Below are 20239 nucleotides of genomic sequence, written 5' to 3' on the forward strand. Positions count from 1 at the left end.
CATTTTTCCTTCGAACTGGTGGCCAAATTATCCCTGTCAGACAAAAGGTGCAGACGTGACAGCAGGATAGAAACGCAGAAACTGGTTTAATTTTTTTCCCTCCCGCACTCTGAGCGATGACTCACCCACTCTAGCTCCCAACATTCCACGCAATACACACTAATGTTAAACTCAGAAGAGACCTCAAAAACCACTTCATCTTTAATCCCCTGTTATTTGAAGACGGAGCTGAACTTCCAAATTCTGAATACAACTTTTGAAGACCAAGACGTTGGAAGTATTTTAAGCCTCGAATGGTTTCTCTAACTTAATATTTGTAGGAGCAGTAGCATTTTGCAAAAGGCATGGTTTGAAGGGCTCTCCCATTGACTCCAATGTTAATTTGAGGGTGGAAAATGTTTAATATTTTTAATATTATAATATTTGTAATTAATATTGAAGGTTTCCGGGAATGTCCTGCATGAGCTGAATCTTTTGATGTTTGAATGGTTTGAATCGGCCCATGCATTCTGAAGATATGCTGAGCCAAAAAACGTACGGAAGAATAATAATAACTAGAAAAGCATTTCCTGAAGAAAATGCAAGTTTGATTGCCGCAGCTGAAGCATTGCTTTGAATGCTGATGTGAACGATTGCTCTGAATTGCTGGAGAATCTGCAATCTGAACTTAATTTGCTGAAACACAGTTAAGAATTTAGAAAGATGAAGCTCTTATCTGGAAAAGTAGAAAATGTTTTAATATTATGAAGATATGAAAGAGAAACAGCTGAAGACAAGAACAGTATGAAGTCACGACCTTAAAGAATAGCCTGTGAATATACCATATGAAAGGTCTGAGGGTGGAATAATACCATAAGACTATACGAAGCTCAGGCTGTGTGATTTGAATGTGGAAAAGTAGTATACAGCTGAAGGATGATCAATATGACAGATATAATGCTTAAAGTCTGATAAAGACTACAAATATGGCCGCTTTGTATGCTTCTAGTGAGTCAGTCTGTCACCATGGTAACGGCCCTGCCTGCCTGCCTGCCTGCCTGCCTGCATCCATGGCAACCGGAATGTTTATCAGCTGCCCCTAACTGCAGCTCACTTTCCCCCTCCTAATGCATTTCCTATGTAAAACCACCCTCCGAACAACGTCTCATATTCTCCAAACCGAAGACTTTAGACAAAAAATAAGAACACCGTCAGAATCCCAAGAAGTTGCTCTACAACTGGTACGATTTTTATGTCTGGGATGTCGAAGATGTGGAGATGGCGGCGAGTTAGAAAATATGGCAGCTCTGCTTCTCTGTTTTTGGTTTTACATTATGTCTTAATGGAGGAATGACCGGCACTCTCCCCGAACAGCTGGCCTTCAGGGCAAAATGGTTTGGTGTTGAGTTTTAAGACTGACACCAACAGAACCCAGACCATTTTTCCTTCGAACTGGTGGCCAAATTATCCCTGTCAGATAAAAGGTGCAGACGTGACAGCAGGATAGAAACGCAGAAACTGGTTTAATTTTTTTCCCTCCCGCACTCTGAGCGATGACTCACCCACTCTAGCTCCCAACATTCCACGCAATACACACTAATGTTAAACTCAGAAGAGACCTCAAAAACCACTTCATCTTTAATCCCCTGGCATTTGAAGACGGAGCTGAACTTCCAAATTCTGAATACAACTTTTGAAGACCAAGACGTTGGAAGTATTTTAAGCCTCAAATGGTTTCTCTAACTTAATGTTTGTAGGAGCAGTAGCATTTTGCAAAATGCATGGTTTGAAGGGCTCTCCCATTGACTCCAATGTTAATTTGAGGGTGGAAAATGTTTAATATTTTTAATATTATAATATTTGTAATTATTATTGAAGGTTTCCGGGAATGTCCTTAATGAGCTGAATCTTTTGATGTTTGAATGGTTTGAATCGGCCCATGCATTCTGAAGATATGCTGAGCCAAAAAACGTACGGAAGAATAATAATAATAATAATAACTAGAAAAGCATTTCCTGAAGAAAATGCAAGTTTGATTGCCGCAGCTGAAGCATTGCTTTGAATGCTGATGTGAACGATTGCTCTGAATTGCTGGAGAATCTGCAATCTGAACTTAATTTGCTGAAACACAGTTAAGAATTTAGAAAGATGAAGCTCTAATCTGGAAAAGTAGAAAATGTTTTAATATTATGAAGATATGAAAGAGAAACAGCTGAAGACAAGAACAGTATGAAGTCACGACCTTAAAGAATATTCTGTGAATATACCATATGAAAGGTCTGAGGGTGGAATAATACCATAAGACTATAAGAAGCTCAGGCTGTGTGATTTGAATGTGGAAAAGTAGTATACAGCTGAAGGATGATCAATATGACAGATATAATGCTTAAAGTCTGATAAAGACTACAAATATGGCCGCTTTGTATGCTTCTAGTGTGTCAGCATGTCACCATGGTAACGGCCCTGCCTGCCTGCCTGCCTGCCTGCATCCATGGCAACCGGAATGTTTATCAGCTGCCCCTAACTGCAGCTCTCTTTCCCCCTCCTAATGCATTTCCTATGTAAAACCACCCTCCGAACAACGTCTCATATTCTCCAAACCGAAGACTTTAGACAAAAAATAAGAACACCGTCAGAATCCCAAGAAGTTGCTCTACACCTGGTACGATTTTTATGTCTGGGATGTCGAAGATGTGGAGATGGCGGCGAGTTAGAAAATATGGCAGCTCTGCTTCTCTGTTTTTGGTTTTACATTATGTCTTAATGGAGGAATGACCGGCACTCTCCCCGAACAGCTCGATCTACAGGCAAAACTGTTTGGTGTTGAGTTTTAAGACCGACACCAACAGAACCCAGACCATTTTTCCTTCGAACTGGTGGCCAAATTATCCCTGTCAGACAAAAGGTGCAGACATGGCAGCAGGATAGAAACGCAGAAACTGGTTTAATTTTTTTCCCTCCCGCACTCTGAGCGATGACTCACCCACTCTAGCTCCCAACATTCCACGCAATACACACTAATGTTAAACTCAGAAGAGACCTCAAAAACCACTTCATCTTTAATCCCCTGTCATTTGAAGACGGAGCTGAACTTCCAAATTCTGAATACAACTTTTGAAGACCAAGACGTTGGAAGTATTTTAAGCCTCGAATGGTTTCTCTAACTTAATATTTGTAGGAGCAGTAGCATTTTGCAAAATGCATGGTTTGAAGGGCTCTCCCATTGACTCCAATGTTAATTTGAGGGTGGAAAATGTTTAATATTTTTAATATTATAATATTTGTAATTATTATTGAAGGTTTCCGGGAATGTCCTTAATGAGCTGAATCTTTTGATGTTTGAATGGTTTGAATCGGCCCATGCATTCTGAAGATATGCTGAGCCAAAAAACGTACGGAAGAATAATAATAATAATAATAAAGACGTAGAAGAACAAGAGTTTGATTGCCATGGCAATCAAACTAATAAAGACGTAGAAGAACAAGAGTTTGATTGCCATGGCAATCAAACTAACTAGAAAAGCATTTCCTGAAGAAAATGCAAGTTTGATTGCCGTAGCTGAAGCATTGCTTTGAATGCTGATGTGAACGATTGCTCTGAATTGCTGGAGAATCTGCAATCTGAACTTAATTTGCTGAAACACAGTTAAGAATTTAGAAAGATGAAGCTCTTATCTGGAAAAGTAGAAAATGTTTTAATATTATGAAGATATGAAAGAGAAACAGCTGAAGACAAGAACAGTATGAAGTCACGACCTTAAAGAATAGCCTGTGAATATACCATATGAAAGGTCTGAGGGTGGAATAATACCATAAGACTATAAGAAGCTCAGGCTGTGTGATTTGAATGTGGAAAAGTAGTATACAGCTGAAGGATGATCAATATGACAGATATAATGCTTAAAGTCTGATAAAGACTACAAATATGGCCGCTTTGTATGCTTCTAGTGTGTCAGCATGTCACCATGGTAACGGCCCTGCCTGCCTGCCTGCCTGCCTGCCTGCATCCATGGCAACCGGAATGTTTATCAGCTGCCCCTAACTGCAGCTCTCTTTCCCCCTCCTAATGCATTTCCTATGTAAAACCACCCTCCGAACAACGTCTCATATTCTCCAAACCGAAGACTTTAGACGAAAAATAAGAACACCGTCAGAATCCCAAGAAGTTGCTCTACAACTGGTACGATTTTTATGTCTGGGATGTCGAAGATGTGGAGATGGCGGCGAGTTAGAAAATATGGCAGCTCTGCTTCTCTGTTTTTGGTTTTACATTATGTCTTAATGGAGGAATGACCGGCACTCTCCCCGAACAGCTGGCCTTCAGGGCAAAATGGTTTGGTGTTGAGTTTTAAGACTGACACCAACAGAACCCAGACCATTTTTCCTTCGAACTGGTGGCCAAATTATCCCTGTCAGATAAAAGGTGCAGACGTGACAGCAGGATAGAAACGCAGAAACTGGTTTAATTTTTTTCCCTCCCGCACTCTGAGCGATGACTCACCCACTCTAGCTCCCAACATTCCACGCAATACACACTAATGTTAAACTCAGAAGAGACCTCAAAAACCACTTCATCTTTAATCCCCTGTCATTTGAAGACGGAGCTGAACTTCCAAATTCTGAATACAACTTTTGAAGACCAAGATGTTGGAAGTATTTTAAGCCTCGAATGGTTTCTCTAACTTAATATTTGTAGGAGCAGTAGCATTTTGCAAAATGCATGGTTTGAAGGGCTCTCCCATTGACTCCAATGTTAATTTGAGGGTGGAAAATGTTTAATATTTTTAATATTATAATATTTGTAATTATTATTGAAGGTTTCCGGGAATGTCCTTAATGAGCTGAATCTTTTGATGTTTGAATGGTTTGAATCGGCCCATGCATTCTGAAGATATGCTGAGCCAAAAAACGTACGGAAGAATAATAATAATAATAATAATAATAATAATAACTAGAAAAGCATTTCCTGAAGAAAATGCAAGTTTGATTGCCGCAGCTGAAGCATTGCGTTGAACGCTGATGTGAACGATTGCTCTGAATTGCTGGAGAATCTGCAATCTGAACTTAATTTGCTGAAACACAGTTAAGAATTTAGAAAGATGAAGCTCTTATCTGGAAAAGTAGAAAATGTTTTAATATTATGAAGATATGAAAGAGAAACAGCTGAAGACAAGAACAGTATGAAGTCACAACCTTAAAGAATAGCCTGTGAATATACCATATGAAAGGTCTGAGGGTGGAATAATACCATAAGACTATAAGAAGCTCAGGCTGTGTGATTTGAATGTGGAAAAGTAGTATACAGCTGAAGGATGATCAATATGACAGATATAATGCTTAAAGTCTGATAAAGACTACAAATATGGCCGCTTTGTATGCTTCTAGTGTGTCAGCATGTCACCATGGTAACAGCCCTGCCTGCCTGCCTGCCTGCCTGCATCCATGGCAACCGGAATGTTTATCAGCTGCCCCTAACTGCAGCTCTCTTTCCCCCTCCTAATGCATTTCCTATGTAAAACCACCCTCCGAACAACGTCTCATATTCTCCAAACCGAAGACTTTAGACGGAAAATAAGAACACCGTCAGAATCCCAAGAAGTTGCTCTACAACTGGTACGATTTTTATGTCTGGGATGTTGAAGATGTGGAGATGGCGGCGAGTTAGAAAATATGGCAGCTCTGCTTCTCTGTTTTTGGTTTTACATTATGTCTTAATGGAGGAATGACCGGCACTCTCCCCGAACAGCTCGATCTACAGGCAAAACTGTTTGGTGTTGAGTTTTAAGACCGACACCAACAGAACCCAGACCATTTTTCCTTCGAACTGGTGGCCAAATTATCCCTGTCAGATAAAAGGTGCAGACGTGACAGCAGGATAGAAACGCAGAAACTGGTTTAATTTTTTTCCCTCCCGCACTCTGAGCGATGACTCACCCACTCTAGCTCCCAACATTCCACGCAATACACACTAATGTTAAACTCAGAAGAGACCTCAAAAACCACTTCATCTTTAATCCCCTGGCATTTGAAGACGGAGCTGAACTTCCAAATTCTGAATACAACTTTTGAAGACCAAGACATTGGAAGTATTTTAAGCCTCGAATGGTTTCTCTAACTTAATATTTGTAGGAGCAGTAGCATTTTGCAAAATGCATGGTTTGAAGGGCTCTCCCATTGACTCCAATGTTAATTTGAGGGTGGAAAATGTTTAATATTTTTAATATTATAATATTTGTAATTATTATTGAAGGTTTCCGGGAATGTCCTGCATGAGCTGAATCTTTTGATGTTTGAATGGTTTGAATCGGCCCATGCATTCTGAAGATATGCTGAGCCAAAAAACGTACGGAAGAATAATAATAATAATAATAACTAGAAAAGCATTTCCTGAAGAAAATGCAAGTTTGATTGCCGCAGCTGAAGCATTGCTTTGAATGCTGATGTGAACGATTGCTCTGAATTGCTGGAGAAACTGCAATCTGAACTTAATTTGCTGAAACACAGTTAAGAATTTAGAAAGATGAAGCTCTTATCTGGAAAAGTAGAAAATGTTTTAATAATATGAAGATATGAAAGAGAAACAGCTGAAGACAAGAACAGTATGAAGTCACGACCTTAAAGAATAGCCTGTGAATATACCATATGAAAGGTCTGAGGGTGGAATAATACCATAAGACTATAAGAAGCTCAGGCTGTGTGATTTGAATGTGGAAAAGTAGTATACAGCTGAAGGATGATCAATGTGACAGATATAATGCTTAAAGTCTGATAAAGACTACAAATATGGCCGCTTTGTATGCTTCTAGTGAGTCAGTCTGTCACCATGGTAACAGCCCTGCCTGCCTGCCTGCCTGCCTGCATCCATGGCAACCGGAATGTTTATGAGCTGCCCCTAACTGCAGCTCTCTTTCCCCCTCCTAATGCATTTCCTATGTAAAACCACCCTCCGAACAACGTCTCATATTCTCCAAACCGAAGACTTTAGACGAAAAATAAGAACACCGTCAGAATCCCAAGAAGTTGCTCTACAACTGGTACGATTTTTATGTCTGGGATGTCAAAGATGTGGAGATGGCGGCGAGTTAGAAAATATGGCAGCTCTGCTTCTCTGTTTTTGGTTTTACATTATGTCTTAATGGAGGAATGACCGGCACTCTCCCCGAACAGCTCGATCTACAGGCAAAACTGTTTGGTGTTGAGTTTTAAGACCGACACCAACAGAACCCAGACCATTTTTCCTTCGAACTGGTGGCCAAATTATCCCTGTCAGATAAAAGGTGCAGACGCGACAGCAGGATAGAAACGCAGAAACTGGTTTAATTTTTTTCCCTCCCGCACTCTGAGCGATGACTCACCCACTCTAGCTCCCAACATTCCACGCAATACACACTAATGTTAAACTCAGAAGAGACCTCAAAAACCACTTCATCTTTAATCCCCTGGCATTTGAAGACGGAGCTGAACTTCCAAATTCTGAATACAACTTTTGAAGACCAAGACGTTGGAAGTATTTTAAGCCTCGAATGGTTTCTCTAACTTAATATTTGTAGGAGCAGTAGCATTTTGCAAAATGCATGGTTTGAAGGGCTCTCCCATTGACTCCAATGTTAATTTGAGGGTGGAAAATATTAAATATTTTTAATATTATAATATTTGTAATTATTATTGAAGGTTTCCGGGAATGTCCTTAATGAGCTGAATCTTTTGATGTTTGAATGGTTTGAATCGGCCCATGCATTCTGAAGATATGCTGAGCCAAAAAACGTACGGAAGAATAATAATAATAATAATAATAATAAAGACGTAGAAGAACAAGAGTTTGATTGCCTAGCAACGGCAATCAAACTAACTAGAAAAGCATTTCCTGAAGAAAATGCAAGTTTGATTGCCGCAGCTGAAGCATTGCTTTGAACGCTGATGTGAACGATTGCTCTGAATTGCTGGAGAATCTGCAATCTGAACTTAATTTGCTGAAACACAGTTAAGAATTTAGAAAGATGAAGCTCTTATCTGGAAAAGCAGAAAATGTTTTAATATTATGAAGATATGAAAGAGAAACAGCTGAAGACAAGAACAGTATGAAGTCACGACCTTAAAGAATAGCCTGTGAATATACCATATGAAAGGTCTGAGGGTGGAATAATACCATAAGACTATAAGAAGCTCAGGCTGTGTGATTTGAATGTGGAAAAGTAGTATACAGCTGAAGGATGATCAATATGACAGATATAATGCTTAAAGTCTGATAAAGACTACAAATATGGCTGCTTTGTATGCTTCTAATGTGTCAGTCTGTCACCATGGTAACGGCCCTGCCTGCCTGCCTGCCTGCCTGCATCCATGGCAACCGGAATGTTTATGAGCTGCCCCTAACTGCAGCTCTCTTTCCCCCTCCTAATGCATTTCCTATGTAAAACCACCCTCCGAACAACGTCTCATATTCTCCAAACCGAAGACTTTAGACAAAAAATAAGAACACCGTCAGAATCCCAAGAAGTTGCTCTACAACTGGTACGATTTTTATGTCTGGGATGTCGAAGATGTGGAGATGGCGGCGAGTTAGAAAATATGGCAGCTCTGCTTCTCTGTTTTTGGTTTTACATTATGTCTTAATGGAGGAATGACCGGCACTCTCCCTGAACAGCTGGCCTTCAGGGCAAAATGGTTTGGTGTTGAGTTTTAAGACTGACACCAACAGAACCCAGACCATTTTTCCTTCGAACTGGTGGCCAAATTATCCCTGTCAGATAAAAGGTGCAGACGTGACAGCAGGATAGAAACGCAGAAACTGGTTTAATTTTTTTCCCTCCCGCACTCTGAGCGATGACTCACCCACTCTAGCTCCCAACATTCCACGCAATACACACTAATGTTAAACTCAGAAGAGACCTCAAAAACCACTTCATCTTTAATCCCCTATCATTTGAAGACGGAGCTGAACTTCCAAATTCTGAATACAACTTTTGAAGACCAAGACGTTGGAAGTATTTTAAGCCTCGAATGGTTTCTCTAACTTAATATTTGTAGGAGCAGTAGCATTTTGCAAAATGCATGGTTTGAAGGGCTCTCCCATTGACTCCAATGTTAATTTGAGGGTGGAAAATGTTTAATATTTTTAATATTATAATATTTGTAATTATTATTGAAGGTTTCCGGGAATGTCCTGAATGAGCTGAATCTTTTGATGTTTGAATGGTTTGAATCGGCCCATGCATTCTGAAGATATGCTGAGCCAAAAAACGTACGGAAGAATAATAATAATAATAATAATAATAATAAAGACGTAGAAGAACAAGAGTTTGATTGCTTTGCAGCAATCAAACTAATAACTAGAAAAGCATTTCCTGAAGAAAATGCAAGTTTGATTGCCGCAGCTGAAGCATTGCTTTGAATGCTGATGTGAACGATTGCTCTGAATTGCTGGAGAATCTGCAATCTGAACTTAATTTGCTGAAACACAGTTAAGAATTTAGAAAGATGAAGCTCTTATCTGGAAAAGTAGAAAATGTTTTAATATTATGAAGATATGAAAGAGAAACAGCTGAAGACAAGAACAGTATGAAGTCACGACCTTAAAGAATAGCCTGTGAATATACCATATGAAAGGTCTGAGGGTGGAATAATACCATAAGACTATAAGAAGCTCAGGCTGTGTGATTTGAATGTGGAAAAGTAGTATACAGCTGAAGGATGATCAATATGACAGATATAATGCTTAAAGTCTGATAAAGACTACAAATATGGCCGCTTTGTATGCTTCTAGTGTGTCAGCATGTCACCATGGTAACAGCCCTGCCTGCCTGCCTGCCTGCCTGCATCCATGGCAACCGGAATGTTTATCAGCTGCCCCTAACTGCAGCTCTCTTTCCCCCTCCTAATGCATTTCCTATGTAAAACCACCCTCCGAACAACGTCTCATATTCTCCAAACCGAAGACTTTAGACGAAAAATAAGAACACCGTCAGAATCCCAAGAAGTTGCTCTACAACTGGTACGATTTTTATGTCTGGGATGTCGAAGATGTGGAGATGGCGGCGAGTTAGAAAATATGGCAGCTCTGCTTCTCTGTTTTTGGTTTTACATTATGTCTTAATGGAGGAATGACCGGCACTCTCCCCGAACAGCTCGATCTACAGGCAAAACTGTTTGGTGTTGAGTTTTAAGACCGACACCAACAGAACCCAGACCATTTTTCCTTCGAACTGGTGGCCAAATTATCCCTGTCAGATAAAAGGTGCAGACGTGACAGCAGGATAGAAACGCAGAAACTGGTTTAATTTTTTTCCCTCCCGCACTCTGAGCGATGACTCACCCACTCTAGCTCCCAACATTCCACGCAATACACACTAATGTTAAACTCAGAAGAGACCTCAAAAACCACTTCATCTTTAATCCCCTGGCATTTGAAGACGGAGCTGAACTTCCAAATTCTGAATACAACTTTTGAAGACCAAGACGTTGGAAGTATTTTAAGCCTTGAATGGTTTCTCTAACTTAATATTTGTAGGAGCAGTAGCATTTTGCAAAATGCATGGTTTGAAGGGCTCTCCCATTGACTCCAATGTTAATTTGAGGGTGGAAAATGTTTAATATTTTTAATATTATAATATTTGTAACTAGAAAAGCATTTCCTGAAGAAAATGCAAGTTTGATTGCCGCAGCTGAAGCATTGCTTTGAACGCTGATGTGAGTGATTGCTCTGAATTGCTGGAGAATCTGCAATCTGAACTTAATTTGCTGAAACACAGTTAAGAATTTAGAAAGATGAAGCTCTTATCTGGAAAAGTAGAAAATGTTTTAATATTATGAAGATATGAAAGAGAAACAGCTGAAGACAAGAACAGTATGAAGTCACGACCTTAAAGAATAGCCTGTGAATATACCATATGAAAGGTCTGAGGGTGGAATAATACCATAAGACTATAAGAAGCTCAGGCTGTGTGATTTGAATGTGGAAAAGTAGTATACAGCTGAAGGATGATCAATATGACAGATATAATGCTTAAAGTCTGATAAAGACTACAAATATGGCCGCTTTGTATGCTTCTAGTGTGTCAGCATGTCACCATGGTAACAGCCCTGCCTGCCTGCCTGCCTGCCTGCATCCATGGCAACCGGAATGTTTATCAGCTGCCCCTAACTGCAGCTCTCTTTCCCCCTCCTAATGCATTTCCTATGTAAAACCACCCTCCGAACAACGTCTCATATTCTCCAAACCGAAGACTTTAGACGAAAAATAAGAACACCGTCAGAATCCCAAGAAGTTGCTCTACAACTGGTACGATTTTTATGTCTGGGATGTCGAAGATGTGGAGATGGCGGCGAGTTAGAAAATATGGCAGCTCTGCTTCTCTGTTTTTGGTTTTACATTATGTCTTAATGGAGGAATGACCGGCACTCTCCCCGAACAGCTCGATCTACAGGCAAAACTGTTTGGTGTTGAGTTTTAAGACCGACACCAACAGAACCCAGACCATTTTTCCTTCGAACTGGTGGCCAAATTATCCCTGTCAGATAAAAGGTGCAGACGTGACAGCAGGATAGAAACGCAGAAACTGGTTTAATTTTTTTCCCTCCCGCACTCTGAGCGATGACTCACCCACTCTAGCTCCCAACATTCCACGCAATACACACTAATGTTAAACTCAGAAGAGACCTCAAAAACCACTTCATCTTTAATCCCCTGTCATTTGAAGACGGAGCTGAACTTCCAAATTCTGAATACAACTTTTGAAGACCAAGACGTTGGAAGTATTTTAAGCCTCGAATGGTTTCTCTAACTTAATATTTGTAGGAGCAGTAGCATTTTGCAAAATGCATGGTTTGAAGGGCTCTCCCATTGACTCCAATGTTAATTTGAGGGTGGAAAATGTTTAATATTTTTAATATTATAATATTTGTAATTATTATTGAAGGTTTCCGGGAATGTCCTGCATGAGCTGAATCTTTTGATGTTTGAATGGTTTGAATCGGCCCATGCATTCTGAAGATATGCTGAGCCAAAAAACGTACGGAAGAATAATAATAAGAATAATAAAGACGTAGAATAACAATAGTTTGATTGCTTTGCAGCAATCAAACTAACTAGAAAAGCATTTCCTGAAGAAAATGCAAGTTTGATTGCCGCAGCTGAAGCATTGCTTTGAACGCTGATGTGAGTGATTGCTCTGAATTGCTGGAGAATCTGCAATCTGAACTTAATTTGCTGAAACACAGTTAAGAATTTAGAAAGATGAAGCTCTTATCTGGAAAAGTAGAAAATGTTTTAATATTATGAAGATATGAAAGAGAAACAGCTGAAGACAAGAACAGTATGAAGTCACGACCTTAAAGAATAGCCTGTGAATATACCATATGAAAGGTCTGAGGGTGGAATAATACCATAAGACTATAAGAAGCTCAGGCTGTGTGATTTGAATGTGGAAAAGTAGTATACAGCTGAAGGATGATCAATATGACAGATATAATGCTTAAAGTCTGATAAAGACTACAAATGTGGCCGCTTTGTATGCTTCTAGTGTGTCAGCATGTCACCATGGTAACAGCCCTGCCTGCCTGCCTGCCTGCCTGCATCCATGGCAACCGGAATGTTTATCAGCTGCCCCTAACCGCAGCTCTCTTTCCCCCTCCTAATGCATTTCCTATGTAAAACCACCCTCCGAACAACGTCTCATATTCTCCAAACCGAAGACTTTAGACGAAAAATAAGAACACCGTCAGAATCCCAAGAAGTTGCTCTACAACTGGTACGATTTTTATGTCTGGGATGTCGAAGATGTGGAGATGGCGGCGAGTTAGAAAATATGGCAGCTCTGCTTCTCTGTTTTTGGTTTTACATTATGTCTTAATGGAGGAATGACCGGCACTCTCCCCGAACAGCTCGATCTACAGGCAAAACTGTTTGGTGTTGAGTTTTAAGACCGACACCAACAGAACCCAGACCATTTTTCCTTCGAACTGGTGGCCAAATTATCCCTGTCAGATAAAAGGTGCAGACGTGACAGCAGGATAGAAACGCAGAAACTGGTTTAATTTTTTTCCCTCCCGCACTCTGAGCGATGACTCACCCACTCTAGCTCCCAACATTCCACGCAATACACACTAATGTTAAACTGAGAAGAGACCTCAAAAACCACTTCATCTTTAATCCCCTATCATTTGAAGACGGAGCTGAACTTCCAAATTCTGAATACAACTTTTGAAGACCAAGACGTTGGAAGTATTTTAAGCCTCGAATGGTTTCTCTAACTTAATATTTGTAGGAGCAGTAGCATTTTGCAAAATGCATGGTTTGAAGGGCTCTCCCATTGACTCCAATGTTAATTTGAGGGTGGAAAATGTTTAATATTTTTAATATTATAATATTTGTAATTATTATTGAAGGTTTCCGGGAATGTCCTGCATGAGCTGAATCTTTTGATGTTTGAATGGTTTGAATCGGCCCATGCATTCTGAAGATATGCTGAGCCAAAAAACGTACGGAAGAATAATAATAAGAATAATAAAGACGTAGAATAACAATAGTTTGATTGCTTTGCAGCAATCAAACTAATTATTATTGAAGGTTTCCGGGAATGTCCTGAATGAGCTGAATCTTTTGATGTTTGAATGGTTTGAATCGGCCCATGCATTCTGAAGATATGCTGAGCCAAAAAACGTACGGAAGAATAATAATAATAATAACTAGAAAAGCATTTCCTGAAGAAAATGCAAGTTTGATTGCCGCAGCTGAAGCATTGCTTTGAATGCTGATGTGAACGATTGCTCTGAATTGCTGGAGAATCTGCAATCTGAACTTAATTTGCAGAAACACAGTTAAGAATTTAGAAAGATGAAGCTCTTATCTGGAAAAGTAGAAAATGTTTTAATATTATGAAGATATGAAAGAGAAACAGCTGAAGACAAGAACAGTATGAAGTCACGACCTTAAAGAATAGCCTGTGAATATACCATATGAAAGGTCTGAGGGTGGAATAATACCATAAGACTATAAGAAGCTCAGGCTGTGTGATTTGAATGTGGAAAAGTAGTATACAGCTGAAGGATGATCAATATGACAGATATAATGCTTAAAGTCTGATAAAGACTACAAATATGGCCGCTTTGTATGCTTCTAGTGTGTCAGCATGTCACCATGGTAACAGCCCTGCCTGCCTGCCTGCCTGCCTGTATCCATGGCAACCGGAATGTTTATCAGCTGCCCCTAACTGCAGCTCTCTTTCCCCCTCCTAATGCATTTCCTATGTAAAACCACCCTCCGAACAACGTCTCATATTCTCCAAACCGAAGACTTTAGACGAAAAATAAGAACACCGTCAGAATCCCAAGAAGTTGCTCTACAACTGGTACGATTTTTATGTCTGGGATGTCGAAGATGTGGAGATGGCGGCGAGTTAGAAAATATGGCAGCTCTGCTTCTCTGTTTTTGGTTTTACATTATGTCTTAATGGAGGAATGACCGGCACTCTCCCCGAACAGCTCGATCTACAGGCAAAACTGTTTGGTGTTGAGTTTTAAGACCGACACCAACAGAACCCAGACCATTTTTCCTTCGAACTGGTGGCCAAATTATCCCTGTCAGACAAAAGGTGCAGACGTGACAGCAGGATAGAAACGCAGAAACTGGTTTAATTTTTTTCCCTCCCGCACTCTGAGCGATGACTCACCCACTCTAGCTCCCAACATTCCACGCAATACACACTAATGTTAAACTCAGAAGAGACCTCAAAAACCACTTCATCTTTAATCCCCTATCATTTGAAGACGGAGCTGAACTTCCAAATTCTGAATACAACTTTTGAAGACCAAGACGTTGGAAGTATTTTAAGCCTCGAATGGTTTCTCTAACTTAATATTTGTAGGAGCAGTAGCATTTTGCAAAATGCATGGTTTGAAGGGCTCTCCCATTGACTCCAATGTTAATTTGAGGGTGGAAAATGTTTAATATTTTTAATATTATAATATTTGTAATTATTATTGAAGGTTTCCGGGAATGTCCTTAATGAGCTGAATCTTTTGATGTTTGAATGGTTTGAATCGGCCCATGCATTCTGAAGATATGCTGAGCCAAAAAACGTACGGAAGAATAATAATAAGAATAATAAAGACGTAGAATAACAATAGTTTGATTGCTTTGCAGCAATCAAACTAATAATAACTAGAAAAGCATTTCCTGAAGAAAATGCAAGTTTGATTGCCGCAGCTGAAGCATTGCTTTGAATGCTGATGTGAACGATTGCTCTGAATTGCTGGAGAATCTGCAATCTGAACTTAATTTGCTGAAACACAGTTAAGAATTTAGAAAGATGAAGCTCTTATCTGGAAAAGTAGAAAATGTTTTAATATTATGAAGATATGAAAGAGAAACAGCTGAAGACAAGAACAGTATGAAGTCACGACCTTAAAGAATAGCCTGTGAATATACCATATGAAAGGTCTGAGGGTGGAATAATACCATAAGACTATAAGAAGCTCAGGCTGTGTGATTTGAATGTGGAAAAGTAGTATACAGCTGAAGGATGATCAATATGACAGATATAATGCTTAAAGTCTGATAAAGACTACAAATATGGCTGCTTTGTATGCTTCTAGTGAGTCAGTCTGTCACCATGGTAACGGCCCTGCCTGCCTGCCTGCCTGCCTGCATCCATGGCAACCGGAATGTTTATCAGCTGCCCCTAACTGCAGCTCTCTTTCCCCCTCCTAATGCATTTCCTATGTAAAACCACCCTCCGAACAACGTCTCATATTCTCCAAACCGAAGACTTTAGACAAAAAATAAGAACACCGTCAGAATCCCAAGAAGTTGCTCTACAACTGGTACGATTTTTATGTCTGGGATGTCGAAGATGTGGAGATGGCGGCGAGTTAGAAAATATGGCAGCTCTGCTTCTCTGTTTTTGGTTTTACATTATGTCTTAATGGAGGAATGACCGGCACTCTCCCCGAACAGCTCGATCTACAGGCAAAACTGTTTGGTGTTGAGTTTTAAGACCGACACCAACAGAACCCAGACCATTTTTCCTTCGAACTGGTGGCCAAATTATCCCTGTCAGATAAAAGGTGCAGACGTGACAGCAGGATAGAAACGCAGAAACTGGTTTAATTTTTTTCCCTCCCGCACTCTGAGCGATGACTCACCCACTCTAGCTCCCAACATTCCACGCAATACACACTAATGTTAAACTCAGAAGAGACCTCAAAAACCACTTCATCTTTAATCCCCTGGCATTTGAAGACGGAGCTGAACTTCCAAATTCTGAATACAACTTTTGAAGACCAAGACGTTGGAAGTATTTTAAGCCTCGAATGGTTTCTCTAACTTAATATTTGTAGGAGCAGTAGCATTTTGCAAAATGCATGGTTTGAAGGGCTCTCCCATTGACTCCAATGTTAATTTGAGGGTGGAAAATATTAAATATTTTTAATATTATAATATTTGTAATTATTATTGAAGGTTTCCGGGAATGTCCTTAATGAGCTGAATCTTTTGATGTTTGAATGGTTTGAATCGGCCCATGCATTCTGAAGATATGCTGAGCCAAAAAACGTACGGAAGAATAATAATAATAATAATAATAACTAGAAAAAGCATTTCCTGAAGAAAATGCAAGTTTGATTGCAGAAGCTGAAGCATTGCTTTGAACGCTTATTTGAACGATTGCTTTGAACTCTTTGAGAATAAGAAATCTGCATGTAACAGCTGAATTAATCTAAATAATATCTGAAGCAGTCATAAAACAGCTGAATTAATCTGAACAGGAGCTGAATAATTGCTTTGAACAGCAGATGAATTGTCTGATCTTGGAATAATAGCTGAGGCTTAGGGAGACTAAATGATTTTGATGTAGATATGTAGCAAACAGCTCCATAGCAATGAATATGGCACATATCATGCGTAATGATGGATAAAGACTACAAATATGGCTGCTTTGTATGCCAGTTCTGTGTGTCAGCCTGTCACCATGGTAACAGCCCTGCCTGCCTAATTAAGCCCTCTTTAAGACACCTGTGTGGTTCTCCTTTTACTCCTCTCAGGCAGATCCCATGTATTTTAATGGGGGTTGCACCCTCCGAACAACGCCTCGGTGTCTCCAAACCGAAGACTTTAGACAAAAAATAAGAACACCGTCAGAATTCCAAGAAGTTGCTCTACAACTGGTACGATTTTTATGTCTGGGATGTCGAAGATGTGGAGATGACGGCGAGTTAGAAAATATGGCAGCTCTGCTTCTCTGTTTTTGGTTTTACATTATGTCTTAATGGAAGAATGACCGGCACTCCCCCCGAACAGCTCAATTTACAGGCAAAACTGTTTGGTGTTGAGTTTTAAGAGTGACACCATCAGAACCCAGACCATTTTTCCTTCGAACTGGTGGACAAATTATCCCTGTCAGATAAAAGGTGCAGACATAGCAGCAGGATAGAAATGCAGAAACTGGTTTAATTTTTTTCCCTCCCGCACTCTAAGCGATGACATCACCCACTCTGCCTTTGAAGTCTCCACGCAATACACACTAATGTTAAACTCAGAGGAGACCTCAAAACCACTTGGTATAAAACTGTTAACCATTTGAAAACTAGAAACAGGAGAACTCTGAAAAGTAATAGCTGAAAAGAGCAGAAGAAGCTGAACATTTTGATCTTTGAATGGTTTCTGTAGCTGAAAGTATGCAGGCGCTGAAAACTTTTAAAAGTTGAAGACTCTGAAGGGCTCTCTCATAGACTTCAATGTTAAATTAATTTTATAAAACGCTTAATATTTTAAAAACTATAAATAGCTGAACTCTGAAAAGTAATAGCTGAAAAGACCTGAAAAAGCTGAACATTTTGATCTTTGAATGGTTTCTGTAGCTGAAAGTATGCCAACGCTGAAAGCTTTTAAAAGTTGAAAAATCTCTCATAGACTTCAATGTTAAATTAATTTTATAAAACGCTTAATATTTTAAAAACTATAAATAGCTGAAAAAAACTAAAAGTTGACCCATCATGTCCTCAATAAGCTGAACATTTTGACATTTGAACGGTTTCAATAGCACAAAGTATGCCCAAGATACGCTGAGCCAAAAAGTGTACGGAAGAAAATATAATAAAAATAAAGAAGTAGAAGAACTAAAGTTTGATTGCTCTGCAATCAAACTAATAAAGACGTAGAAGAACAAGAGTTTGATTGCCATGGCAATCAAACTAATAAAGACGTAGAAGAACAAGAGTTTGATTGCCATGGCAATCAAACTAACTAGAAAAGCATTTCCTGAAGAAAATGCAAGTTTGATTGCCGCAGCTGAAGCATTGCTTTGAACGCTGATGTGAACGATTGCTCTGAATTGCTGGAGAATCTGCAATCTGAACTTAATTTGCTGAAACACAGTTAAGAATTTAGAAAGATGAAGCTCTTATCTGGAAAAGTAGAAAATGTTTTAATATTATGAAGATATGAAAGAGAAACAGCTGGAGACAAGAACAGTATGAAGTCACGACCTTAAAGAATAGCCTGTGAATATACCATATGAAAGGTCTGAGGGTGGAATAATACCATAAGACTATAAGAAGCTCAGGCTGTGTGATTTGAATGTGGAAAAGTAGTATACAGCTGAAGGATGATCAATATGACAGATATAATGCTTAAAGTCTGATAAAGACTACAAATATGGCTGCTTTGTATGCTTCTAGTGAGTCAGTCTGTCACCATGGTAACGGCCCTGCCTGCCTGCCTGCCTGCCTGCATCCATGGCAACCGGAATGTTTATCAGCTTCCCCTAACTGCAGCTCTCTTTCCCCCTCCTAATGCATTTCCTATGTAAAACCACCCTCCGAACAACGTCTCATATTCTCCAAACCGAAGACTTTAGACAAAAAATAAGAACACCGTCAGAATCCCAAGAAGTTGCTCTACAACTGGTACGATTTTTATGTCTGGGATGTCGAAGATGTGGAGATGGCGGCGAGTTAGAAAATATGGCAGCTCTGCTTCTCTGTTTTTGGTTTTACATTATGTCTTAATGGAGGAATGACCGGCACTCTCCCCGAACAGCTCGATCTACAGGCAAAACTGTTTGGTGTTGAGTTTTAAGACCGACACCAACAGAACCCAGACCATTTTTCCTTCGAACTGGTGGCCAAATTATCCCTGTCAGATAAAAGGTGCAGACGTGACAGCAGGATAGAAACGCAGAAACTGGTTTAATTTTTTTCCCTCCCGCACTCTGAGCGATGACTCACCCACTCTAGCTCCCAACATTCCACGCAATACACACTAATGTTAAACTCAGAAGAGACCTCAAAAACCACTTCATCTTTAATCCCCTGTCATTTGAAGACGGAGCTGAACTTCCAAATTCTGAATACAACTTTTGAAGACCAAGACGTTGGAAGTATTTTAAGCCTCGAATGGTTTCTCTAACTTAATATTTGTAGGAGCAGTAGCATTTTGCAAAATGCATGGTTTGAAGGGCTCTCCCATTGACTCCAATGTTAATTTGAGGGTGGAAAATGTTAAATATTTTTAATATTATAATATTTGTAATTATTATTGAAGGTTTCCGGGAATGTCCTTAATGAGCTGAATCTTTTGATGTTTGAATGGTTTGAATCGGCCCATGCATTCTGAAGATATGCTGAGCCAAAAAACGTACGGAAGAATAATAATAATAATAACTAGAAAAGCATTTCCTGAAGAAAATGCAAGTTTGATTGCCGCAGCTGAAGCATTGCTTTGAATGCTGATGTGAACGATTGCTCTGAATTGCTGGAGAATCTGCAATCTGAACTTAATTTGCTGAAACACAGTTAAGAATTTAGAAAGATGAAGCTCTTATCTGGAAAAGTAGAAAATGTTTTAATATTATGAAGATATGAAAGAGAAACAGCTGAAGACAAGAACAGTATGAAGTCACGACCTTAAAGAATAGCCTGTGAATATACCATATGAAAGGTCTGAGGGTGGAATAATACCATAAGACTATAAGAAGCTCAGGCTGTGTGATTTGAATGTGGAAAAGTAGTATACAGCTGAAGGATGATCAATATGACAGATATAATGCTTAAAGTCTGATAAAGACTACAAATATGGCTGCTTTGTATGCTTCTAGTGAGTCAGTCTGTCACCATGGTAACGGCCCTGCCTGCCTGCCTGCCTGCCTGCATCCATGGCAACCGGAATGTTTATCAGCTGCCCCTAACTGCAGCTCTATCTTTCCCCCTCCTAATGCATTTCCTATGTAAAACCACCCTCCGAACAACGTCTCATATTCTCCAAACC

The 20239-nt window shown here is 39.6% G+C and overlaps 1 protein-coding gene across 1 annotated transcript in view; it reads right to left on the minus strand.

The window, feature by feature from the left end:
* The window catches only part of sbspon (somatomedin B and thrombospondin type 1 domain containing), a 29442-nt gene that overhangs the window by 2116 nt on the left and 7087 nt on the right, over window positions 1-20239 (minus strand). The window lies entirely within an intron of this gene.

This window comes from Parambassis ranga, chromosome 20 (assembly GCF_900634625.1).
Source record: "Parambassis ranga chromosome 20, fParRan2.1, whole genome shotgun sequence".
Lineage (NCBI taxonomy): Eukaryota > Metazoa > Chordata > Actinopteri > Ambassidae > Parambassis > Parambassis ranga.